At 55.6% G+C, this 26,549-nt stretch overlaps 1 long non-coding RNA gene across 1 annotated transcript in view; it reads left to right on the top strand.

Annotated features, from left to right (window-relative positions):
- The first annotated feature begins 12,308 nt into the window (after positions 1 to 12,308).
- The window catches only part of LOC140619001 (uncharacterized), a 60,069-nt gene continuing 45,828 nt past the window's right edge, over positions 12,309 to 26,549 (top strand). Inside the window, exon 1 of the long non-coding RNA XR_012018975.1 lies at positions 12,309 to 12,409. This is a non-coding gene — a long non-coding RNA (uncharacterized lncRNA). The remainder of the gene's footprint in view (positions 12,410 to 26,549) is intronic.

Below are 26,549 nucleotides of genomic sequence, written 5' to 3'. Positions count from 1 at the left end.
CCCGGATTACTTGGGTGGACCCAACGTGAGCACGAAGCTCCTTCTAAGAGGAAGGTGGGAAGGTCAGTGAGTCAGGGAAGTCGTCTTGACCGAGGCAGAGGTCGGAGTGACGCACTTCGGAGAGGCAGCAAGGAGCCTTGAGCCAAGGAATGCAGGTGGCCTCTAGAAGCTGGAAAAGACAAGGAAACGGATTCTCTTCTAGAGCTTCCAGAAGAACCGTGGTCCTGCTGACACCTTGATTTTAGCCCTAGAAGACTCGTTCTGGAATAATGACCTCCAGAACGATAATAAATTTGTGTTGTTTGCAGCCACTGAATTGTGGCGACGTGTCATAGCAGCAATGGGAAACAGATACAGGAGCCTTCGGTGAGTTGCTTAAGGTCTCTGCGCCTCTGTTTTGTCGTCTGTAAAATGGGGATGGTCCTCTTTTCCACGCAGGGTTGATGTGAGGCTCACTCAGGGCGGAGCAGCCAGATGGTCCGCTTGGCTGTGTTTATCGTAGAGCCTCAGTGGGATTCTGCGGGCCCAGCTGCGGCCTCCTTCCCCCAGCACCAGGCCTGCAGTGTCTTCAGATGACCTGGGGGGAGCTGAGAAGCAGCCCTGACTTTCTGGGGCTTGAGCTGGGCCCTGACTCCAGAGGATAGGGCTCACTGCACCTCCCAAAGCTGCTCTTCAGGGACCAAGCAGCATGGGTCTTGCATTCCCCCTGCCGTTTCTCAGCTGGGTGACTTTGGGTAAGTGAGTCACCATTCTGGGCCTCAGGACACTGTCCCCTCCCCGGGCCTTTCAGAGCATGAAGTCACAGGCACTCAGTGAGCACTGGTTCCCATGGATTCCAGCTCGTTCCCATTTGGCAGGTGAGAAAAGTAAGGTCACAGGGGACTTGCTGAAGACTGCACAGTGTGCAGTGGCCAGACTGCTGCAGCCCCCTCTGTGCTGGGATGACCTGGCACTCTCCTCTGGTCGGGGACTCTGTAGGTATTTTAAATCCCTGGGATGTCAGGAGGAAAAAGACAGAGCACGTCCTCTATTAGACTGAAGGAGACAGCTCTGAGATGTGCTTCTGATTCTGTGTGTGCAATGACCTGTGTGTGGGCACCCAGGTGACCGTGCGCCCTGCCAAGTGGTCCCCTGAGATGGGGCTCTCATTCTGATGAGGAATGGGTTTGCTCATGTCATACCTGACATCTTCTTTGGAGTGAATTCTGAGCCAGAACATGGGCCAGCCATGCTCCAGCCTCGCCAAGGCTAGACCTTCCTCCTCCCTGGCCAGCCTCTCTTCTTTCCCTGCTGGATTTGATCAGAGTCCTCCTGGGATCTTGGGGATGCAACCCCAGAAGCCTTCCCTCACCCCTGGAACACCCAGTAGGCCTGCGGTAGGTGTTAGGATCCTGATCCATGGAAAGTGAAACAAAGGCTGAAGGAACCTGCCCAGACCACTCGGCTATAAGGTGTTGGGTTGCGAAGGGGACTCAGGACTTCTGGGCGGCCCCCAAACCTGCTCTCCCCTCACCAGGAGGAAGAAAAGGTTTAGCGATTGTGAGGCCTTTGATGCCATGCTGCCTGAGTTCAAATCTCAGTCCTTTTTGCGCCAGCTGTGTGACCTCAGAGAAGTCACCTCACCTCTTTGAGGCTCAGTTTCCTCATCTGCAAAATGGGATGGATAATAACAGTTGTCCCCACTTACGAGGACTGTCAGGTTAAATGAGTGAATAGGAGCGAAGCACTCAGAGTGGGACCTGACACATAAGAAAACCCACTTCAAGCACTGACATCCTTATATTTATTTTATGGTGAGAGACTTAGACTGCTGGCCGGACAAGGCTGGCTGTTCCACGGCGCACGGGACGTGGGATTAACTGACACCAAACCCCGGGGAGAAACGGATTCCTTTTTGAAATTCCCATTTGGTCTGCTGAGTCACCGTGGAGGGGAGCATCTCGGTCAGGCGCCCCTCTGGCTCTCACACCTCCCCCCCACCTGCTCATCTTCCTTTTTAACCCAAAGGGGCCAGGCAGCAGGCCAGAGATGCGGCAGGCAAAAGCGGCTGCTTTAGGACTCAGCAACACATTTTTCACGGGGTGCATTTTCACACTTTTATTTTGTGACAGCTGAGGCTGCTTTCCCGTTTATGAGGCTGATACCAAATGTCCTTTGGAAACAAACTGGCCTGTTGGAAATGGTCATGAAGAAGGGACCATGCCCTCAAGTTTTCCCGTCCCTGTGCCGGCGATGGCTGGGCCTCTGCACCTGCCTCCTGTGTGATCCAATCAGAAGCCTGGACGGGGATCTGTCGAGGACGTTTTAAAGAGTGGGATGCAGAATCTTTCCTTGTGTAACTTTTGCCTTTCTGAGCCTTGGTCACTATGTAGAGAAGACACAGGTGGTCCAGTTATGGGCTGACCACATTTTTTGAAAATGTTGTGTGTTCCAGAAACAGCGGAATGACTTTGAATGTCCAAGGAGTCTAGAAACACTAAGAAACTCCTTACCTTTCTCCTTTTTAGTTTAAACATTTTTTATTTGAGAGAGAGAGAGAGAGAGAGAGAGAGAGAACATGACAAGTGTGGGGAGGGGGAAAGAGAGAAGGAGAAGCAGATTCCCCACTGAGCAGGGAGCCTGATGTGGGGCTCGATCCCAGGACTCCAGGATCATGGCCTGAGCCAAAGGCAGAGGCTTAATCAACGGAGCCACCCAGGCGCCCCTCTCATTTTTAGTCTAACTAAACACAGTCCCATGGTGCCCTCTCCTTTCCTGCCACCTGAAGTCCACGTTGGTATAATTTCTTGTGGAGGGCGATTCGGAAGTAGACGTTCAACGTGCTATATATAAATATGTATTTATTTATCTCTCTGCTCATCTGCTTCATTCTTAGGGCTCCATTTTTAAGAAAATAAGTTATTACAATATCACATGAAGATTCAGCTATAAAAGGATATTCATCTCATCAAACATTTAGAAACAACCTACCTGCCCAGCCATAGGGGATTGGTTAAACGGATCATGTGGCATGCCCATAGTGGAATATCATACAGCCAGCTTGTTAACAGGTTGTAGCAGACGAATGGCAGCTCCACCAAGGGTAGGGTTCTTGTTCATCTTTTGGGTTTTTTGCTGCTGTGATCCCCAGGATCTAGGACAGTGCCTGGCATAGAGGAGGTGCTCAATAAACATTTGTTGGAGAATGCGTGAAGGAACAAATGCTTAACATGGAAAGGTCATCTTCCTATTGTCAAGATCATCTGTGTTATCCCCTTTTTGTGTAGACGTGCACCATGCCTGTGTGGAGGAAGGGTCTAAAGGGAATAAGAAGACGAGTGTGGTGACTTTGAGACTTGCTGATTTTAGGTGGTTTTCCCTTTATGATTTTTCGGTGATTAGTATTTTCTTAAAATTTATTCAATTACTGAGGGTGCTTGGGTGGCTCAGTTGATTAAGTGTCTAACTCTTGATTTCGGTTCAGGTCATGATCTTGGGGTCATGAGATGGAGCCTCGAGTCAGGCTCCTCACTCAATAGGGAGTCTGCTTGAGATTCTCTCTCTCCCTCTCCTTCTGCCCCTCCCCCTTGCTCGCACACGCTCTCTCTCCCTCTCCCTCAAAAATAAATACATCTTTAGAAAAATTTATTCAATTACTGTATTCTTTTTGAAACTGAGAAATCACACACGGGGTATGCTCCTCCAATCCTTTTGATGAAAAGATCTCTAGCACGTAGGTTCAAAAGTGTCTAATGGGAAGAGCACACAACTTCCCAAACTCTCAGATCTCAGCTCCCGAGAGCACGCAATTCCAAATCCCAGGGGCCAAGGGTCCCTGCAGTCGGGCCTTGGGTTTATGCTCCAACAGCCAGTTCAAAGCTCCATGACCAAGATGTCAAATCTGGAATTTTAACCAATGACAAAGCAAGAGATTTTCTCATGTTTTGATCTGGAAATCCTGGGCTTTGGGTACGAAAGTGTCTGGCCACCCTCGGCCACCTCAGTCTGGATCAAACATCCAGGATCCAAATGGATGGGGCTGGCCTGGGCTGCACAGCTGGGATCAGCTGCCTACCTTTGGTTCCTCAAAGTCAGTGCAAAGTTCCCTGATTAATTGAGGGTCCATCAGGAAAATACTCAGGGCAGGGGCAGGGGTTGGGTAGGGAGGTTAAACATGATAAAGGCTGAGTGCTTTATAAACAAGCAAACAATGCTGGTAAAGGAATTTCAGACACCAGAGCATAGAAGGGAGGGGAGGTGGGAGGTCTGGGGGTTGGCCGAGGCAGGGAGGGAAGGACCCCCTGCCTCTACTCCATTTGAAGGAGGCTTTCTTCATTTGTGGGTAACTCAGCTAGGAATTGTTAAGAACAAGAAAACTTCCTGTCGTTGTCTTTTTATTCTTTGCTTTCTCTGGACATTTAACTCCTGCCTTGGGACTTAAATATACTAAGGTCAAAATTGCAGTGGTGTCTCATCAAACGCATGATCAACTGGACTGTGGGCCCCACCAGGGGGCCTTCGGAGGAAGTCCTCTAGGGCCATTTGGAGGCGACATGCTGATGCCAGAAACCAGGCCCTGTTTCTTACCGGACGGGGCCCCAGGAAACCTCCCAGGCATCTCTGTGCCCTTACCCTGGCCTCTCCACGAGTCTCTGTATTGACCCCCAGCGAGCCTGTGGGTCCTTGCTCACAGAGGGTGCCAACATTGTCACAGTGCAGAGGTTTGCATTGAGGCTGGGGTGTCCTGTCAGGATGGCAGGGGTATGACGGGTTGGAGGGAGGCTGGAGCTCACCTCCGTGTGTGTGGCGGGTTGCCGGGAGGCCCAAAGGAAGAACCATGGGTGTGCCCAGCTAACCCCATGGGCCTGGTGCTGCCGGCCGCTCCTGGGGACACCAGGTTATTCCTCCTGGCACCCCCTAGCCGTTCTTGGAATCTCAGGCCCACTGAGGATCCTGGGTTCAGCAAACATGTTTGGTACGAGGACCATCTCTCCAGGATTCATGTGGGAACCCCTGGGCCCCTTCCTTTCCGGAGCGGGGTCCCCTTCCTCCCCACCAAGGTTGGGGCAGGAGGCAGAACCCAAACTTGCCTGTGCTGGGGAGCCTGTGTTCTTGCCTTCCTCTCTCTTTCCATTCTACCTGCTTTGGTCCTACAGATGCCAAGGCTTTTAGTTTTTCTTCTTAGTCATGGCTCCATTGGTTCAGGCAAATTCTTCCAGAACCCCTGAGCTAAGATGGATGAGAAGAGCTGCCCTGGCTGGGGAGGGGTGAGGGCCTGTAATCCCCTGCTCCCCTGTCTCCCATCCATACCCCACAGGGCTACTTGTAGGGGCTTCACAGAACCCCCAGGGTTCCACAGAGGACAGTTTGAAAACCACCAGTGGGAAGTCGAGCTCCTTCCTTGGGGATTCAGAGCTGGGCTTAATGCCAGCACTGCCCTGGCCTTGCTGTGCGGACCAGTGGTCTCGGTTTCCTGCTTTTACCTCAGTGCTCAGAGGAGCCAAGGTGAAAAATAAGCCCCTCCTTTGACAGTGAGGAAAATGAGAGGCCCAGAGAGGGCACTCCACTCGGCCCAGGGTGCACAGCTTTGTCCAGAGGCAGAAAACACCCCGGGTTGAAATGTCAAGACCGCTCTCAGAATTGAGGGGAGTCCTCATCTTGTTGCACGCATCTTCCCTCCGGGCTGCCATCCTAAACCCAGCGGGATGGGCTCAGGCCAGATGAGCACACACCAGCCCCACTCCCCCGAAGCCCCAAGGCTGGCTTTCCCATCTAAAGGCATGGCCCTCTCAGGGTATTTATTTTATTTCTGTAGAAGTGGGAAGCAGCTCTCCAGGGCCCTGCCAATGACACGTCTGCTCGGAATGTCTTCCTTGATATTTCAGGATTAAGACAGTAAATTCCTTCTCTGGGGTGTAATGTTATAAACACTGGGCTGTTGGGGCGGGAGGTGGGGATGGAACAGCCACTCGGCCCCCAACCTCAAGTCTGTGGCTGAGGTGGGGACCGGGGAAGGAGCTGAGGCCTCAAGATGACCCCCACTCCAGATTTGCCGGGGGCCTCCTCCTCCTCCCCCCTGGGGTTGGAAGTAGGAGGCAGGTTTTATTTCCTGGGACAGTGAAGGCTTGGGAGCCCACATCCGATGGGCGATGGGTGGTGAGTGGCTTTTCCTCTCTGATCCGAGGCTGCCTCATTTCTAAAACAGGAGTAATGGCCAAGCGCGCAGCACCAGGCCAGGCACATAGTAGGTGCTCAGTGCATCACAGCTACAATAATTACTGGTTTATTCTTACGGCCGTTATTGTGAAGTTATTATGAAGCATAGTTGAGTGGGACGCACCTGCCGCCCCTGCAACGTCGTGGAGGAATTGGGGAAAGAGGTGAGGATTAGCAGTCTGAGTGAAGAGTGCTTGGGATCAGGGATGGGCGGGTCAGGTGAAGAACCAGAGAGGGAAGAAGGGGTGCTCCAGGCAGAGGGCTCAGCGTGGGCAAGGACTTGGCAGGGTGGCGCATCACTGCTTCTTGGAGAGTGGAAAGAATTTCGACAAGGCTGAGACACCATGCGTGGGGGGTAATGGCCAAGCAAGACTGGGGCATCCTCAGGGACCCCATCACACCACATCCCATGAGCCATGGCAAAGGAGTGTGCAGTCTTCCAGAAGGTTTGCATGGTAAGCACGGGGAGGTACACTTTATGCCAAAGGACAATTGGCATATAGGCAATTGTCAACAGCAGGCTTACTGGCATGGGTTGCTCTTGGGGAACATAGGGCTGGGGTGAGGGCCAGTGACAGTGTGTGCTCACGTGGGGCTTTCCAGCAGCTTCTATGCTTAGGGGTGTAGGAGGCCAAGGGCAGAGCCTGAAGAATCAGGTCAGGGGATGTGGTTATCGTTAAGCCGAGAGCAGAGCGTGGCTCCTCATTCCTGGTGAGGTGCCAGTTAAGTTGCTATAATCGGCAGCAGTTGTGAAAAGGATCTGCAGGCTCCGCTGAACTTGGGGAAGTGGGGATCCAGCTCAGCCAGGCGACCAGGAGCAGGGTTCCTGAGGCTGGGCAGGTGAGAGGCCTGGAGCCAGGCTGCGGGGCCCTAGGCCCGCTCCGCTGGGTCCTAGAGAGGGGAGTGTGGGTTTGGACCCGAAGGGGTGGGGACCTGGCCTGGGAAAGCCACATGGAGCCCCCAGTCCAGGGCCTGAGTGTAAGGGCCCCCATGTATGCCAGGGATTTTACTTTGCAAAATGCCTCCTGAATTCTCTGGCGTAGTGTGTGTGTGGGGTGGGGTGGGGGGGTGAGGTGGGGGTAGTTCTGAAGCCAGAGGTTCATGTTCAAATCCCTCTGCCCCTCGAGAGCTAGCTAATCTCAAAGTTCTCTTATCCTCTGGGTATGTTTTCTCATCTCTGAAATGGGTTTGTCACACTCCGACCACCTGCTATTATTGGCAAGGGCACAGGATAGCCGTGCAAAATGCCCTCAGGGCTGGTGTTCACAGTAGGTGCCCGGGGAATAACTCCGTGTGGTAAAATGATGACACTGATTCTAAGGTGTGGTCTGCTCTGTGCCTGGCCCGGGAAGCGGTGGCTCTGAGGCCAAGACGCAGCAGCTAACGTGGGGAATCCATTGATGGATTAATTGCACCAATATTCAGGGGCCCTAGGTTTACTGGAAATACAGGTTGTTCAGAGCTCTGGCCCCAGTGAGGAGCCAGGGCCCTCTTCCCCTGCTGTGTCCAAGGCTCCACACTGCTGATGGCCCACTGTCCCCTCCCCTCCTCCTCCTGTCTGCCCTGGGTTCTGTTTACTCTCTCACTCCTCTTCAGGCTCCTCTGTGAGCTCTTCTTCTTCTTGTCTCATAGACTGGAGCTCTCCGAGCTCAGCACAGACGCTCTTCTTACTCCCCCTCACCTGCTTCATTTCTCACTCCCCACTTCCTCTTCCCACGTCAGCTTTTCCAAGGGGGCAGGCTTTTCCTGACTCAGGACCTTTGCATCTGCTGTCCACTCTGGGCTTGATGTCCATTTTCTACCAACACCTCCTCAACCTCCATTTCCATTCCAGGCTCATTCAATCATCCATCCACCCATCCACCCATGAGATTTTGTCATTATAATGGAAGCTCCACCATGCAGGAACTTTGTCCTGCGTGTCACCCTGGCCCCAGTCCCTGGAGCAGGACTGGCGGATGGTAGATTGCAACCACACTTGCTCTGTGAGTGAATGAACAGTGAGCCTCACGGGGGAGGCACCCTCACTCCCTGGTGAGAGGAGGCCCAAGAGGAGGCCAATCTCCCTGACTAAGCTCTGGATTACGTGCAGGAGAGTTGGAAAAGTTCCCAAAGGATCATCCAGCGCATCCATCTCACCCTCATGTAGCAGATGAGGAAGCTGAGGCCCCAAGCGACACAACGGCTTGCCCGGAGCCTGGGGCAGGCCCCGGCTTAGGGAACGGGGCTCTTGCCTCTTGTCCAGGAGACCGGCGGGGTCCAGGCGCCCCCGAGGCATTCCGGCAGCCGTGAGCCGTGTCGTATTTCTGTCATGTTACATAATGGGGGGCAGGTAATAACCACTCAGTCTCTGCCGTCTCGGCGCATAATAGGTAGGAAAATGAATTCAAATGTCATTCGCTACAATAAAAGAAAGTATTCTTAGTGCTGGCGGTGTTCAGCGGGGCTGAGGCGAGGGCGAAGCGCATTCTCAATGAATCACCTGCTACCGCGGGAGCGAGGGGATCTCAATTATTCCCTGGCAACGTCAGCCCGATGAAGTGTAATCACTGAGGTTATTTTTATAAGTGAGGCTGGTGAATAGGCGTGTGCGGGTGCAAAGGCGAGGAGGCCAGACGTGTGCGTGCGGGTGCCTGGGGCAGGGACACTTGTGTATGGGTGTGTGCGGGTGGACCCCTGGGAGAGGGTTAGCGGCTTGAGCAGGCGCACATATGTGTGCACGTGTACGTGTGTGGCACTCGTGGATCTGGGCATTCTGTGTGACTTGCCCACCCCCTGGAGAGTCAGCCCCGTGAGGACAGGATGCCTTGGGGGTGTCATTCACCCATGACGAGGTTTCCCTGCTGCCCGGACTGGTGCCCGGCACACACAGGTGCTTCATAATGTCTGCTAAATGTGTAAACAAATCACCAAGCCCCTTGGTTCTTCCTCCAATAAAACCTTCAGATCTGACTGCTTTTCTGGACCTGGGTCAGACCCACTGTTGTGACCCTTACAGTGCATGGTCTGAGCTACAGCCCTGGGGGGGGGGGGGTCTTCTTAAAATTCAAATTGGACCAGGCCAGTCTCCTGATTAAAAAAGCAAAAACAACCCAGTGGCTCCCCACCGCACCCAGAACAAACCCCTAAATCCTCCCCAGGACATAAAAGATCCTTTAATGTGGTTCTTTAATTCTTCCATGGGGGAGGGGGTGGTCTTTTCCTGCCTCAGGGCCTTTGCATCTGCCGTCCCCTCTGTTCTCAGCATCGCCTGCTTAATACGGTGCCTCTCCCGAGGGGCCTCCTTGGCCCACCCTGATCTCCGTTCCCCCCCACCTCCATCCCTCAGTTTTTCTCTAGCACAACTTTGGGTCCTCAGGACATTTCTCACCCTCCATGAGGATCTCATGTATCAGTTTCCCCAACAGACTCCAGAAAGTTCTGGAGGGCAGGCAGGGCCATGTCTGCTTGATCACGCAGAGCCTTGCAAGTCCCCCACCACCCCCGGGCGCGTGGTGGCTGGCCCCTAAATAGCAGCCAGTGACTGCGGACGAGCACGTGTGGAGCGTCCTCCTGGGGACGGCGAGGTCTGAAAGCTCCCGACGCACCAAGCTGGGAAAAACACAGCTTCCCCAGCGGCCATCCCTCCTTCCGGATGTGGGCCACACCCTGCTGCCCCATTTCGCACTTGCCCTGTGCTTAAAGACATTCACCTCTCATTTCATCGGGAAGCCTTCTTTCATTGCTTTGAATTGAAAACTTACCACAAAGGAGAAGTAACTGCTGAATTAGAAACGCAAGCGTCAGGTGCCCGGGTGCCTCAGCTGTCAAGCATCTGCCTTCAGCCCAGGTCGTGATCCCGGGGTCCTGGGATCGAGTCCGGCATCCGGCTCCCTGCGAGGAGCCTGCTTCTCCCTCTGCTTCTCTCTGTGTCTCTCATGAATAAATAAATAAAATCTTTAAAAAAAGAAAAAAAGAAATGCAAGTGTCTTTCTGGTCCAGCTGGCTGCAGGCTCGCCCCAAGGCTCCGAGGCTCAGGACAGTGGCTCCCTCTCTGCTGGAGGGGGAGATGCAGCAGCACCCAGGAGACGCCCCCTCCTTGCCGGATCAGGGGCGCTGGAAGGCAACCAGGACGACTTGTGTCACCCTGGCGTTCAGCGGCTTTTGTCTCGTGGCCTGTGCGTGGCCCCCAGCCCGCTCTGTAGCACCTGCTTTCCTGCCCAGGACTTTCCGATCCTGCAGAAAGACCTAAGCACTTTTTCAGTCTCTCCCCCTCCCCCTCGGCTCCCCCCCCCCCCCCCCCCCGACTCCCCAGCGACCTGTGTCACACTCCAGGGGCAAGTCTGGGTCCGGAGCGCCGCACTGGGGGCCACGGGCTTCTGCTTGCAGGGCCTCGGTTTTCTCTCCTGGCAAATGGGGAGCCTGGCATGACCGCCCGGCTCTCGGGCAGCAGTGAGGATGAACCGGGGCCCCGGAGGGCGGGCCCCCGTGCTCAGGGGGGACGAGGTCTTGGCTCCGGTCTTTCCTGTGTTTCCAGCTGCTTCCTGGGACAGTTTGGAATTTGTATTTTTCGGTCTTTGTCTGCAAGGGAGAAGCATGGGCCTCTTTACATAATTTTCATTCCGTGAGGCCGGAAAGGGGGTCTGCGCAGGTGTTTTCGGGAGGGAGCTGGGGGCCCCGGGGCGGCCGTCATTGGCAGGAGGCCAGACGTCCTTGCTCCTCAGGACCGCGGGTAAGGAGCGCGGGAGCATGACCGAGTGCCTGCTTATTGGGGCACCAGCTGCCACCTCCTCCCCACCCACTGACTCCTTCAAACGACCCACAGGGAGGGGCTGCTGCGACCCTTCTTATAGACTCGGAAACAGGCTCAGAGAGGCAACGCACTTGCCTAAGGTCACAGCTGGAAGTGGCAGAGGCAGGATCTGAACCCAGATTTGTAACCTGAACCACTGTCTCCCTGTCTTCTTTTCAAGATTTTTTAAAAAAGATTTTATTTATTTATTCATGAGAGACACAGGGAGTGTGAGGCAGAGACACAGGCTGAGGGAGAAGCAGGCTCCTTGTAGGGAGCCCCATGTGGGACTCGATCCTGGGAATCTGGGATCATTCCCTGAGCTGAAGGCAGACGCTCAGCCACTGAGCCACCCAGTGGCCCCTTTAGCCTTCTTTTCAGACAACAACAAAGCCGCACATGGAAATAATAATACCCCTTCCACTGGAGAAGCTCCCCCTGGCCCACAGAAGGCTTTGGGGACATAGAGGAGGCCCAGAGAGACAGGAGGTGACTCGTCAAGGGTGACGTAGCATCTCTGACCCCCCCCATCCTCCTGTCCCTCAGTAGCTGGCTCTGTCACCGCCCTGTCATCCCTCTGCCTTTTCCTGCAGACTGTCGCCCAGCACAGGCAGCAGGGTGGAAATTCCTCAGCACCCGGGGATTTGGGGGGCACTCCCCACCCTACGGTGTCGAGAGCCCCGTGACTGTGAGGCAGCCTGTGGTGGGGAAGTCACCGCTCTGATCCTGTCTCTCAAGTGACTTTGCTCTGGGGGAGGCGGGGGCAGGAGACTTCACGAGGAAATCCGGGGTGTCCCCCGCGGCTCCGGATGCCACTGGGCCGCTCTGGGCAATGGCCACTCCGGCCTTCAGAACCCTGGCTTCTCCGCCTTCAGGGATGAAAACCTGTGCTCTCAGCCCGGCCGGGCTCCCGTCCTGCTTCGTCCGTCCGTCTGTCCATCTGCACCTCTGCTCTCTCCACTGACCCTGCCAGTCCCTCCGTGTCTCTCCTCCTCTCACTTCCCCTGTCCCTTCCCCTGTCTCCGTCTCTTTGCTTCACTTCCATTTGGCTTCAGATCCTGTGTGTGTGACCCCCGAAGGACAGATTTAGGAAAACAGATGTAAAAGGACCCAAACTATAGCTACACAGATGACCTGTGGGGTTTGGTTTCGGTTTTTTATTTTAACTTTTTTGGATGGGATTGGGAGGCGGACTCAAGGGGGAACAAAAAACCATAACAAACAAGATAAATATTGTATGAATTGAGTAAAAGATGAGAAAAAGGAATGTCTCTAGACAATGAAAAAGAACTACAGACAAATTGAAATTCAGCTCCCTCTTCCTTGTCAAACCAGTTCGGAGCCCAGTTCCTTCCTGAGAAGTAGGAGACAAGACCTCTCTCTCCTGCCTCAGTGCACCCCCTGCCCTCCCCGGTGGACAGGAGGCGAGATGCTCAGGAGAAGGTGGGCGTGGGGAGTCGGGGGGCAGGGGGCGGGGGGGCGGGTAGGGGGCCTCCTCCTTGCGCTGCACCTGCCCCAGAACAGGTGCTCCCGGGAGGTTTCAGCTGTGCGGTCTTGGGGGGGTTGCTTGCCCCGTCCGAGCCTTCACGTCCTCATGTACAAAATCAGGACAGATTCAGAGTCCTGGCCGTGTCCCCAGGACTGTCTCCCTCCTGACTCTGGAACCTGCTAGCGGTGGAGGTAGAGGGGAGGGGATAGATGGTGTTCACAGGAGCCAAGCCGGGGAGGGGGCCAGGCGGGGCGGCAGGGCAGCTGCTGAATCACCCCCCACCCCCCACCCAGAGGCGGCGTGGGGACCTGACAGGCAGCCCCGGGCACCTGTCTCCACGCCTCAGTCCTGGATTCAGATTCCCACCCCAGCACTGAGTCTCGCATCCGAGGCCCTGCCCCTGGCCGTATCTCCTCTTGGCTGGTCTTCCAAGCCCGCCCCTTGGCTGGCCCGCCTGCCTCCTTCCTGTAGCCGTTGGGGAACATTCCACCCACCACTGCTGCCCCGAGGCTTCAACAGTCTCCAGGGAGCCTTCGCTGGCTCTTCAACCCCAATCGAGGTCCCCCCCGCCCCACCTTCCATCTCTCACCATTGCTCTTCTGCTAGGAAGAAGCTCCCTGGAAGGGGCTGGAACCCAGGTCCCACTGATGGGCTAGTCTCCTGAGGTTCGTGCCACCCCAATGCCCCCTGAGGTTGGCAGGGGAGTCACTGACCCGGCCCCTGCCACAGTGTTCTAGGTGATCTGTGTCCCAGGGTCAGAGAGACCAAGCAGCTGGCTTAAGGCCATGCAGCATAGCTGGGGGTCCTGGCTAGATCCCGGCAGGCCCCCACCCCTGGGGCCGGGACTGAGATGGCTGAGACTGTGCCCGAGGACCCCGTGCTCTGTCCCCTCCAGACGACCCACGCTGGGATGCGGGAGGCACGGGTGACGCCGGCTGGGGCGTCCAGGCCGCTTGCTGTGGGCCTGCGCAGTGGACCAGCAGGGCTCGGGAAGCTCATCAATAATAGATCTGGCCGCAGCTGACGGCCCCCGCGGCGGGCGCCCGTAAATCAGCCTGACCGCGGTGACCACGCCGGCCAGCGCCTCGTGACCAGAGCACAGCCCCAGGGAGTCACCCGGGCTGCCAGACCGGCGTTCCCAGGTTCCTGGCCCAGGGCAGGGGCGCACTGGGCTCCGCTCGCCCAGTCTCCGCCTCTTCTGGCTCTCGCTGGGCCCGGGCCCCTCCGTCCCTCCCCACTGTCACCCTGGTCCACAGGGACTGCCCCAAGCCCGGTCTGCTCTCTGCACCCGGCACCTCCACGTCCACGCAAGACTCTTCCCTTGCCACCCGGGTCCACCTCCTAGATCGTTACATCCCCTCTAAGCTCAGAGTGTAAACTCTCTAGCGAGTTCCTGGGTGCCTCAGTTTCTCCCTCTATGAAATGAAGATAATACAAGTGCGCCCCACATCGGGCTCATGGGCTAATGCATGTTAGGCCTCACAGTGCCCAGAACCTGTAAAACCCCAGAAATGGGAGCTCTGCCCCCTTTGCCAGCCCATCTGTGGCCACACTCAGCACTTGCCACACATGCACACCCCTCTACAACAGTGCTCTGATTTTCCTATTCAAGCCCATGTCTTCACACGCCCACATGCCAGCTTTGTCATGAACACATTCACATATGCATCTTGCACATACGTGTCTACATGTGTTAGACCCACCATGCATTCTGGTTAACTATGCAAGTCAGGCTGGGGAGAAGGTGCACCCGACTGAGGAAGTAGCACGTGCAAAGGTCCTGTGGTGGGAGGGCACAGGTAAGCTCAGGGACTGAAAGAGGCAATTGTGCCTGCTGTGGCCACATTCCTGTTTGCTCCCAAGGGACCTTAGATAACAGGCCATCGTGTAACCTGACACAGGGGGGCTCGATCTCTTGCACAGTCTTGCCAAGCCAATGCTTCTCAGGTCGGGGTCTTCCAGCTTGCCTCCATCCTGCCGTTAACCACAAACATTTACTTTCTCTTAGTTCGGCCCCTCCTCCCCTGCCTCACAGAGGGTCTCAGGCCTCAGTGGCCAAGCCTAGGGAGCTCAGTTTTGGTGAGAGTCGAGCTCAGGGAGAGTGCGCCAGGAGGGAGGAGGCTGGCCATAAATTCCCAGTGAGTTGCCGCTGGCAGCTCTCCGCCTGCTCTCAGAGGCCATAAAATTTTACTGGAGCAAGAGCTGCTGCCCAGGAGGGCAGCCACGCAGGATTAGAGGGCTGCCGGCCCTCGGGGCCCCCCTCACCTGCCGGGCTGCGCAACCCCGGGGCTCATCCATCGGGCCTGCTTTCCTCAGAGGCTCAGGACGGCCCGCCACCTGCCCAGAGCAGAACATTTTACAGTTTGGGAAGTAATTTGCACCAGCCCTTCAGGGAATCTTCCAGGCCTCCCAGGGGGCTGGCAGGCCGGAGTCACCGTGATGCTCATTCGACAAATGAAACAGGCTCAGAGGGGGTGACTGTCCCGGCCAAGGCTGCCCAGCGGAGTCAGGTGACTTGCATCGAGGATGCTTGAGTCCCATGAGCAAAGAGTATTCTTTCCCCTGGATTTCTCCTTTTTTATTCACCCACTCATCTGTTCACTTGTCCACCCTTTTCTTCTTTCCAACTATCCGTCTATCCATTCTCCCACCCACCCATCCATCTATCCGTCCGTCTGTACATCCGTCAGCCTCTCCGTCAGTTGGTCTGTCCACCCAACAAATGTTTGCGAAGCAGAGAGTATATGCAAGGTACAGAGCTCAACAAAGCACAGCCCCGCCCCCAAGGAGACAGACGGCTGCTGATGTCCCTGGGGAAGGTCAGCGCCCACCCCCCGGCACCCGCTGTGGGCAGAGCAGAGCTGGGTGCTGGCGACAACGGGGCGCCCGTCATCTGAGCTTGCTCTCAAGCTCCCTTCTGTGGGCCAGAAACCGCGAGGAGTGTCTTCCCAGCCACGCCACGCGTTTGGAGCACGCACCTACTGCGCGCAGGGCCTCCCGGGGTTGACCTAATTCGTGGCCGTCTTAGTGTCCTTAGTCTGCTGCTTTGAGCCTTCTCAGCAATCGGGACCCCCGGGACCCGAGCCGGCGGCATGGGGCAGTTAAAGGCTGTCGGGGGAGCCGGGGGGGGGTGTTGCGCAGGGGCGCTGTGCCAAGGTGGCCGAGGAGCAGAGGCCTCTGGGAAAGGCCTGCGGTGGGCACCGGCCGGGTTCAGCCCGGCTGAGGCCCGTACAGGAAACATCTTGGCCTGGCAAACAGGATGGTCGTTTGCCGTCTGAGCCTCGGGCGCCGTGGTGCCGGGGCAGAAAGGCCCAGAATAGTTCCTGCCCTCCCCCTGCCCCCTGCCCCCTGCCCCCTGCCAGGCCCCTGCCTGCTGTTCAGCGGCCTCCGACCCCTCGCAGGTGCCCGCAGATGGGAACCTCCACCAGCAAGCCTGCTTCCTCCGGGCTTCCCACGGGCCCTAGCCTGCAGAAGGGAAAAGCAGAGGTTCAGGGAGGGGAAGTGGGTACCTGTGGGATCCCAGCAGTGTGCAGGGGGGTGCTCAGTCAAAGAGCTTCCAGCTCCAGGCCCGGGGTGCCTTCAGGATCGGGGGTCGGGGAAGAAGGAGCCGCCTTTGGGGGTTTTCTCACCTCCTGGCCAAGCTGCCATCTGAGTGGATCTAGATCCCCCCTTTCCTGGGGCTCCTGGCCCTCATCTCTGCACCCTGCTCCCCCAGGGCACGGTTCCCAGAGCTCTAACCTCTGGGAGCAGACTCTTTCAACGTCCTTCAAAGGCTCCTCCTAAGGGCAGGTGGCTCTTAAGAGAGATTTCTGGAATGGAGCGCGGTGACACAAAGGGTATGGGGGTGTGGTGACCCTGCATCTGACAAGCTCTGAGTCTAAGCCATCCTAAAAGCTCCCCCATCCCTCCCTCACTGCCCTTCCCGCCCACATCCCTCCCCACAGAGTGTCCATGCAGGGGTGCATGGCAAGCTCTGTCCGGGCTTGAGAGGTGGGGCACACTGACCGCCACCCCAGACGGCCCCTGGGGTGCCAGGAGCCCAACCCTGCCTTGCTGTGTAATCTTGGGCAGAGCACACACCCTCTCTGGGCCTCCTCACTGCACTGGAAAGGACATCAGTTGGGAATCTCTCTTCTTGCTCTTGAATTTTCTAATTTGATGATATTAAGATTCCTTCAGCCTCAGGTTTCTGAGAGTCTGTGATTCTCAGACTCAGCCTTTCCAGAATTTTCTCGACCACTTTGTGTCTGTCTTGTGCACCAGCGATTGTTCTGGGAAGCCCTGCAGGGTCAGCTAAGGCTCCAGCCCAGCTGTGGTCCTCCCAGGTCATACCTCAGAGGTGTTCCTCCCCTTGGGCTTTGCCTCTGCCCCCTCATAATTACTGGCGCTGTAGCTTGTTGGTCAGCTTGAGCAAATCACTTCACCTTCCTGGACCTGTTCCCTCATCTAACAAATGGAGATCAGGGTGCCCACGTCTCGACGTTCATGTCTGCTGGGGGAGTGGTGGTGGCTGCTGAGGGTGAGGGGGATTGGGCCCTAGTGTAGACTCTGCCTCCAGGGCTACTATTTTGGTGGGGGGACCAGGCATCAATTAGGGACAGGACTGTCCTGGGAGCCCAGCGAGGGGCCTGAGGGCCCCAGAGGCACCTTGGCCCCCGGGGCCCAGCCTCAAAGGCCCATGCAGGCGTGAAAGGCTGAGCTTCTGTGCCTCCGACGCCACGAAGCGGGGCGTGAAATCCGGGCGCACGCGGTGCAGCAGAGCAAGGGCTGGGCGGACGCAGGCCATCCTTTGATGTGCTTTTGGGGTGTGTAATTAACTGTAACTGAAATATTATTTGATCTTTTATGTGGAAAATCAAATTGTGTTGTGTCAGACGTGAATAAATACACACCGGTTGGTTTCTGCGGCGGCTCCTCCCCAGCCTTCTCCTCCCTCTGCCCGCTCCACCCCCTGCGCCATGGTGGAAACATAATTCTCGCCTTTTAAACTTTTTCCCTTTGTCTGGTTGTGAAAGGCCCCATTGTCCTGGGGCAGGGGCGGGAGGCGGGGAGGGGTCCCCCGAGCAGGCGGAGGGGCTGGGGCTCGGGGGCTCAGCATCGGGAGCTCCCTGTCTCCAGTCTCCCACACTGGGTGGCTGGGAGCACAGCGTTTCAGGGGTCGGAGCCTCAGTCTCCCCATCTGGGGTCCCCTCAAGGAGGGCCCCACGGAGTGGGGGCAGGGGAGCCTCACTTTGTAAGTGATGGGCCCTGAAAGTGGGATTTGAGACGCTGGCAGTTGCTTTGACGCAAGGGGGACGGTGTCTCTGGAGACTCAGTAGGTGATCCGAGTTCTGATCGGTTCCTCGGGTGAAGCCAGGGGAGGGTGCTGGGGGCGGGCGGAAACATAGTCCAGTGGTTAGGGACCGACTTTGGAGCCAGCCAGGCCTGGGTTCAAGTGGTGCCGCTGCTATTTACCAACTGTGTGACCTCCCCGAGACTTTGTTCCCCCACCTGGAAAGTGAGGCTGCTCCCTCCCTGGGTTGGAGAGCACCTAACCTGCGCATGTTCTGTTCCTCCTGCCTAGGACTCCCTTCCCTGCCTCTCGTCCTAGTCGACACCTCTCCATGTGCCAGGGCTCAGCTTGGACGTCACTTATTCTTACAAGGGACCTTGGCTGGCACCTCTGGGCTTGCCTTCCTGAAGGGTCCCTGGTCCCCTCCCTCTGCTTTCTCCAATTCTCTCCCACAATCCCCCCCACCCTCATCCTATGCCTGCACGGACCTGTTCTATGGCCACCTTACCCTCAGCACTGTGAGCAGAGGACGCTCCCCAGAGATGCCTCTTAGCTTTTTGGCAGCGTCCCAGCACCTGGAACAGCATGAGGCACAGAGTGGGAGCTCAGGAAGTGGTAGCTGCCATTATAGCTGCAAACTCCGGCTCCGACGGGAACCTCCCCCTGTGCTCATCAACCCCAGTCCCTACAGGGAAATCTGGTGCTGGGAGTGGGAGCAGGAATCAGAGATGGCCAAGTGAAAACACTGGGAGCTGGGCCCGGGCCAAATCAAACATCCGGGAATTAAAAAAATAAACAAAAAAAGAGAAGCCACAATTATTGTCTGAACCGGTAATATTTACCTGACTGGGAGACAATATAATTTTGAGGAGTGAGCCGTCCAGCTTCTAGCTGGTCTGCCTCTGGGGGTGGGGGTGGGGGTGTTTACGTGGGTGGAGGGCTTCTTGCTTCTCCAGGCAGAAAGGCAGAGAAAGAGCCAGGAGAGGATCCCCGACTCTGAGACTCTCGCTGTAGAGCTGGGGAAACTGAGGCCTGCCAGGGGACAGCTTCCAAAGATGACACAGAGGGAGAGAGAGCCCAAAGTGGTTTCCATGTCCTGACGCCTAAACCAGTGCTGCTTCCTCCAAGAATGACAATAAAAGCATTTGTCAAGCATATACTAGATGCTGGGTCCTGGGCCAAAGGTTTTCCATGCAGGTACTTTTCCCTCCCTGTTTTATAGGGCTCACATTTTAGTTTTCATGAGCCCCTTTCTCCATTAAAAAATACTGAAAATTAGGGATGCCTGGGTGGCTCAGCGGTTTAGCGCCTGCCTTCGGCCCAGGGCATGATCCTGGGGTCCTGGGATCGGGTCCTGCATCGGGCTCCCTGCATGGAGCCTGTTTCTCCCTCTGCCTGTGTCTCCGTCTCTCTCTCTCTATGTCTCTCATGAATAAATAAATAAATAAATAAATAAATAAATAAATAAATAAATAAAATCTTTAAAAAATAAAAAAAATCCTAAAAATTATATTTTATGACTATGTTGGTAGAACAATGAAAATATTGATTTCATATGTTAAGCCACTGTGTTCAAAAGTTCTTTTTTTGCCCTTCTGATTTTATTTTAATTTAATTTAATTTAATTTAATTTTATTAAAGATTTTATTTATTTACTCATGAGACACACACACACACACACACACACACACAGAGAGAGAGAGAGAGAGAGAGAGAGAGGCAGAGACATAGGCAGAGGGAAAAGCAGGCTCCATGCAAGGAGCCCAACGCGGGACTTGATCCCGGGTCCCCAGGATCATACCCTGAGTTGAAGGCGGCGCTAAACCACTGAGCCACCCGGGCTGCCCTCCCTTCTGGTTTTAAAATAAACTAAAACACATTCAAAGCCCCTAATGTTATCTCGGGTCCTAGGCTCCGTGACTGCCGTGGCTTGATGGTTAAATTGATTCTGTACAGAGGGGAAACTGAGGCACAGGGCGACGTTGAGGCTCAAAGAAGTAAGGCCCCTAGCTCAGACACATAACCTGTTAACAAAAGGAGCTGGAAAAACCAAGGTTCATTTTGGGGTGGGTGACTTACCACCAAGAAAGGGGCCATCCCCCTGCGCCCCCAGGACTTGCCCCCTGCAAAGCCTCTAGCTGAACCCCATGTTCTCCTGGGTCTGGGCTGTCGCTGTGCTGGCTGGTGTCCAGCATCTGGAAGGCCTGTGGTGCCCTACAAGGCGACACATTCCCAATGTCCCTCCCTTTCTTGATTTCTACAGTTTCAGGACTTCCTGCCCTGGGTGTTCAATGGAGTCCTGGGCCAAAAGCCATTGCTGGAACTCGTAGATTATTCCCTCCCTGCCTTGGTCACTGCAGGTCGGGACTTCCCAAGGGCTGGACCACCGGCCCCAGGCCGGAAGAGATGCTGCTGTCTGTTGGCACAAAGGACATTGAACAGTGAGAAAGTGGCTTCTTGCTGGTGTTCCTTCAACCTGCTGGTAATACCAGGGAGAAAGTCTTGGTTGGGTGTTAATGTGTCGGCAATACTCGTCCCTAAGACTGATTTCTCTCCCTTTGTAAAGCCTCGGGAAATGGAGAAGGCAACCACGTCTGTCTCTAAGTTAGCTGCACTGCTTTTTCATCGTTTTGAGGGTTCCTTTTTATCGATGGCATCTTATACGGGGTTCCCATTTAAGACGGAATAGAAAGTTTCTTTTTTTAAAGATTTAATTTATTTATTCACGAGAGGCACAGAGAGAGAGGCAGAGGGAGAGACACAGGCAGAGGGAGAAGCAGGCTCCACGCAGGGAGCCGACGTGGGACTCGATCCTGGGTCTCCAGGATCAGGCCCTGGGCTGGAGGCGGCGCTAAACCACTGAGCCACCCAGGGATCCCCTAGAACGTTTCTTTTACAAATAAGTTTAAGTAAAAGATAGAGGTCAGTTTAGAGGAAAATACTAAGTAGATCGGCACAGAAATCGTGCTGGAGGTGCATAAAACCAGTGAAGTCTGGAAAAGCTGCTGGAGGCCACAAAGGCCCCCTTGTCAGTTTGACTTCGGGCTCAGAGAGGGCCAGTGACTTGCCCAAGGTCACACAGCAAGCGTGTGGCGTGTAGAAAGGCCTCAAACTCAGGTCCTTGTGCGTGCAAAACCTATGCTTTTATTTCAGGAATTGTTCACTTTTTGGAATGGGGTGGGGTGGAGGTCAGGGCCCTGTTGGTGGCCGGTTCCTCAAAAGAGCTTGTGAATCATGAAGGCATGATTTCGCCAAAATTTTCAGCGGCTTTGCCATTTAGTCTCAGAACTTCCGCACACACTCTGCCACCTGTCCTTGTCACCCCCTGCCTTGTATGTATGATGACAGCTGCTTTCCCTGGCTGGGACTCTGTTCTGCTCCTGATCACGTTCCTCGTGTCCAGTCCTTTCTCTAAGGGTCACCATGGGGTGCAGAAGGGGCCACAGAGGTCGGCGGGACACATGTCCCCATCTGCGTCCACGTGGCCCCAGAGAGCAGAGCAGGGAGCCAGGCCTCCCTCAGTGGAACCAAGCTGGTTCTCAGTGCCAGAGCTGTTCCGCCGGCGGGGCTGCCTGGCTAGAGAGTGATCTCTCCGTCGCTGGAAGCATGCAGGCAGAGGCCGGGGTCGGAATTCTCACCCTAGGAATAAAACAGCCTCTAAGCTCCTCTTCTTTACCAGACATGGTCCCAGCGTGTCCGCGGGGCTGGTGAATGCCGTCTGGGCACCTGGGGCCAGACGGGGCGGACTGGGGACCCGACTCCGCCAAGCCCCACCTCCCCCCCTTCTTGGCTTCCCTCAGCTTGCTAGCGCCCATCCCCGCCTCGTTATTGCCGTTCTAGGTATCAGCTGCCGTGTTAACAAATACCCCATAACTTAACTGGCTTAAAACGGCAGCCACCGTTCACCTGGCTCTTGAATCTGTCACCCGGCTCGGGCTCAGCAGAAGGGACTCCTCGCTGCTCCGGGTGCCATCAGCTGCCATGGTCTGAGCGGGGTCTTCTTTTCCCCTTCATGGTCCACGAGCCGCTTGGTCCCCCTCCCCGCGTGGAAGCTGGTTCCAAGTCTCCGCACGGAGCACGGGGGATGTGCGTGATGTTACCCAGCCCGCGTGGAAGGAACACGGCCACCTTCAGCCGCCCTCTGTTGCTCTGGCCATCACAAAGGTCAGCCTCGTTTTACAGAAGTGGAGATGGAGGCTCCACCTCTCAAGTGTGAGGGACAGGGGACACGGCGGTGACCGTCCTTGGAAAATATATAATCCGTTGCCTTAACTCTGCTTGCTTCTCTGTTTGCTGTCCCGTGACCACAGGGACCTGGTGTCACTCGCTGCCACATCTTCAGCTTCTGGACGGTGCCTGGCAAACAGTAGGTGCTCGATATGTGCTTGTCGGATACAAAAATGGAGAGAGGATGCAAAACAGAGGCAGAGTGCCTGGTCGGTGGCTGGCGGAGGGGCGGCTGACGGCCCGCGGGACCCGGAGGCAGGGAGCCCGCCCCGGGGGAGGCCGGAGCGGGCCAGCCTGTGGGGTCTGCGGCCCATGAGCTGCGTGGGGCACCGGCCCGGGGCGGGGTCCAGGCAGGCGGAGGCCGCGTCCACTCGGCAGCCTCCCTCCGCTGGCAATTTCCCTAACGGCCGGGGCCGCACAGCCAAGAGTAATGAAACAGAGGAATGTGGGTGACATTTTTCTAAAGAGGAAAAATGTAGACTTTCAAGTCAAACTGAAAGACTTATCGGGTTCGCAGCGAGGCTAGAGCTCACGTTTGCGAACCGGCTGCTAGATTGAGGGGCACAGCCGAGTCCCGGGGATGCTCGCTCCCCGCCGGGCCGTGCCTGCCGACACTGTTTTGACTGGATCCTGGCACCGATTTTACTCCGGCTCGTCCGAAACGGAGATGGGCTGTGTCTGGGGATGGCGGCCGGGAGGCTGCGCAGGGCTCTTCGCTGATTGGGGACGGGGCAGGTGGCCGGGCTGGGCACCCGCTGGCACCCGGCGGCTGGGCGACGGAATTGACCACAACACCCAGTGCGATTCGCCCATCGAGAAAGTTCTCTTTCCCTCTCTCCACACGCCCTGTCTTGTTTCCGACACCCCCTCCCTGCCCAGCAGCCCCTCGAGGCTCAGAGAGCTCCAGGGCCTCATCCAGGGTGACACCAGGGAACTCGTCCCGAGGCCCCACACAGTCCCTGGTCTCCTGGTTGTCAGGCCACCGCGTCCGGAATTGGACCTTCTGGTTAGTGGAGGACTCTGGTTAGGTGCGGGGTGTCCTGGTCAGTCCTCTGGGTTTGTTTGTTTATTTATTTATTTATTTAAAATATTTTTATTTATTTATTCAGGAGAGACACAGAGAGAGAGAGAGATAGAGAGAGAGAGAGAGAGAGAGAGAGGCAGAGACACAGGTAGAGGGAGAAGCAGGTTCCATGCAGGGAGCCCAACATGAGACTCTATCCTGGGTCTCCAGGATCATGCCCTGGGCTGAAGGCAGGTGCTCAACCGCTGAGCCACCCAGGCTGCCCGTCCTCTGGGTTTAGATGCTGGCTTCCAGAGGCTTCTTCCAACACCCCTGAGCCCCTTTCCTGTCATGTGTGTCCATCCATTCTGTAGAGCTCCGTTTACTGGGCCATCGGACCAGTGTGGCTGTCGGCACCTTCGTTCCTGTCCCGGAGCATCTGCTGTGTTTAGGCTGAGATCTTGAACTCGATGTGCCCCAGACTGAACCCGACATCCCCTCCTCTTCCCTCCTTGCTCTCCCCTGGGGTGGCTTCTCTCATAAACCGGAGGAACACCTCTGTCTTTCTAGGAGGTGCCCTCGAGTCCCCTCTCCCAGGAATCCCCAGGCACGACTGTCCCCGAGGCCTTGAGCATCTCAGGTCTGTCTGCCTCTCGCCTCCCACACTGCCACCACCCTAGTGGGTCAAGACTGCCAAGCACCCCCCACCCCCACCAGTCCACCCCAGTCTGTTCTCCCCTTTGCAACTCAGCCACCCCACAGCAGCCAGAGCCTCCTCTAAGATGCAGCTCACCCCCTGCCTCAAATCTAGCTTCTCAAGAGTCTATGGGGTCTGGACACCCTGCCCACCTGCCTGCCACCCCAGTCTTGCCACCTGTCCAAGCCCCACGTGCACGACCAGATCACCTGCAATTTTGCACATGTTCTTTCTCTTCTCCCTCATACCTCAGTGTGCACATGCTGCCCTTTCTACCTGGAAAGCCACAATGTATTCAAATGGTCTGCTTCTCCCTCCTGTCCTGCCCTGGGCGGTGAGCTCCTTGGAGACAGGCCTGGACTTTACCCATTTGGGTTCCCTGGTACCCTTCATGTGCCTTAGCTCATCACAGGGGCTGGATGCACGTTCATTGTATGACTAAGTGACTCCAGCCTGTTGGTTGACCACATCTTCTGAAGAGGTGGTCCAAAGCACTGGGGGTTACCCAGACACGTGGTGGGTCCCAGGGGCCTGGACATTCAGCCCATGGTGTCATGGGATCCAGCTGGGCAGAGATGGCCTTAGGAGCTAAAGGTAAAGTGAGGCTCAGCATTTGGGAGCTGGGAGCCTATGGTTGTCCAGAGAAGGGACTCAGGTCAAGATGTTTTGGGTCTTGTCTGGGGGACAGGGAAGGGAAGGTCCAATGGCCTGAACAAAGGCCTGGAGGCCTGGAAAGGAAATTGTCACGGAGGAGGGAGACGGCCAACAATGAGGCTTGTCTGAAGCCAAGACTGGTGCAGTATCAGAAAGTCAGGCAGTTAAGCTTCTGACTTGATGTCGGCTCAGGTTGTGATCTCAGGGTCCTGGGATCGAGCCCTGTGTCAGGCTCTGTGCTCAGCAGAGGGGGAGTCTGCTTGGGATTCTCTCTTTCCCTCTCCTTCTGCAACTCCCCCGGCTCATGCTCTCTCTTTCTCTCTCTCAAATAAAATAAAATTTCAGTGCCTATAGAAACCTCAAACCCAAGCCTCCATTCATGGGTGGGGAAATGGAGGCCAGGGGCAGGGGGCCTTGCTTCTGACAGAACCAGGGGGCCTTGCTTCCGACAGAACCAGAACTGAAAGCTGACTCTGAGTCGAGTTTCCCTGGTTCGGGAACACACCCCGAGGAGGAAAATGGGAGGTACTTGGCCTACAGAGAAGCCCTTGGGGCCATGGAGGGAAACGGCACTCCTCAGGCCTGTTCAGATCACCTCAATGTTACTTGAAGGGTGTGGGGGTCACAGAGGCACAGACTACAATTTCCTTGGAGGAAATGACCTGCCGTCTGGGGTGGCAGGGGCATGTCTGGGGAGACTGGCTGGTAGACCAAGGGGAGGGAAGGGAGGTGCACCTTGCCATGTCTGGGTCGCTTCTGCCACCAGCTGCCCCTGTCCTCTGGGCCGGCCTCGCCGTCCGCAGCCAGCGGGGGACAGGAGCTCGCCAGCTTGGGAAAGCCCTCGCCTTCCCATCCTGTTCCAGTCCCGTCCAGAGGGGCTGGCTGGGGGCTGTTGCCTGGTGCCTCCATCAGCTCTGCCCCCGCCCCTCATATACTCACAGTAACAATAAGTCTTAAACACTACCACTGGCGGTTGTGCATGGCCCGCCTGACTTCGCTTAATCCTCAGGAGTTAGGAATTCTTCCCAGTTCACAGAGGAGGAAAGTGAGATTCGGTTGGCTGGATTCAAACCCAGATCCGCTGGCTTCAAAGCTCTGAGGTAGTAGACTGAGTGTTATGGACAGGCTCAGGCCCGGTGTCCTACTGCAGGGGATTGTCGGGAGCTGGCTGGCCCCGGTCCCCACTGCGGTGTGTCTGGGCTTCCTATTCTGGGGTCGAAGAATGTTGACAGGACACAGTATCTGCCACCAGATGCTTGGCCTACAGGGAAAGACGCCCGGCTCTGTGATGCACCTTGTGGAACCTCCCCGATGCCTTCCCAGAGCCCCCAACCCCCCAATGTGCACCAAGGCGGGTTGTTCTTTCCCTCCCTCCCAGCTCTGGCTCATGATGTTCGCAGGGCGTTTGCGTGATGTACGCCCCTCTCGATAGATTCGCAACTCGCAAAGACGGACATGGCACCCCTAAAGCAATGCCTGGGCCCCATAGGTCCTTCGTTAGTTCTGACTTAATATTGTAAGATAAACACGCACACACACAGAAACATGCCAAAGTAAGCCAGGATATGTACGAGGGGTTTCGAGCAGGGCAGTGCCTTTTTTTTTTTTTTTTAAGATTTTATTTATTTATTCATGACGGACAGAGAGAGAGAGAGAGAGAGAGAAAGAGAGAGGCAGAGACACAGGCAGAGGGAGAAGCAGGCTCCCCGTGGAGAGCCCAATGCTGGACTTGGTCCCAGGACTTCTGGGATCACGCCCTGAGCCAAAGGCAGACGCTCAACCGCTGAGCCACCCAGGTGTCCCAGGACAGTGCTTTGAAAGGATTATTATTTTATGTATTTTACACGAGTGAGCCATGTTCATGATAAAAATACTAGAACATCAAGATAAGGATTAAAAATAAAATCCCTCTCACCAGTAGCCGCTATTACTATTTTGGTAAATGAATCTTCATACTTTTTCAAGCTATATGCAGGGATGTTGCATTGACTCATTCCAGCGGGCACCATGCATACGGTATTCTTGAGTGATTACAGTTGTCTAGTGCACAGCCTGGGCCACTGTGTATGGCAACCCGGAGTATGTGTATGTCAGTGCATGTTAATTTTTTATAGCAATGATGCCAAACTACATATACTGTTTGAAAAATTGCATTTACTACCGAAAGAATACTGTTATCATCTTTTGTGTTAATCAATATCTCATTTTTAAATGTCTTTAAGATAATTTAGGCTATCAGGT

Source organism: Canis lupus, chromosome 27 (genome assembly GCF_048164855.1).
Source record: "Canis lupus baileyi chromosome 27, mCanLup2.hap1, whole genome shotgun sequence".
NCBI classification, from domain to species: domain Eukaryota; kingdom Metazoa; phylum Chordata; class Mammalia; order Carnivora; family Canidae; genus Canis; species Canis lupus.
The sequence above is the reverse complement of the archived record's forward strand: the minus strand, read 5'-3'. Positions and strand labels throughout refer to the sequence as shown.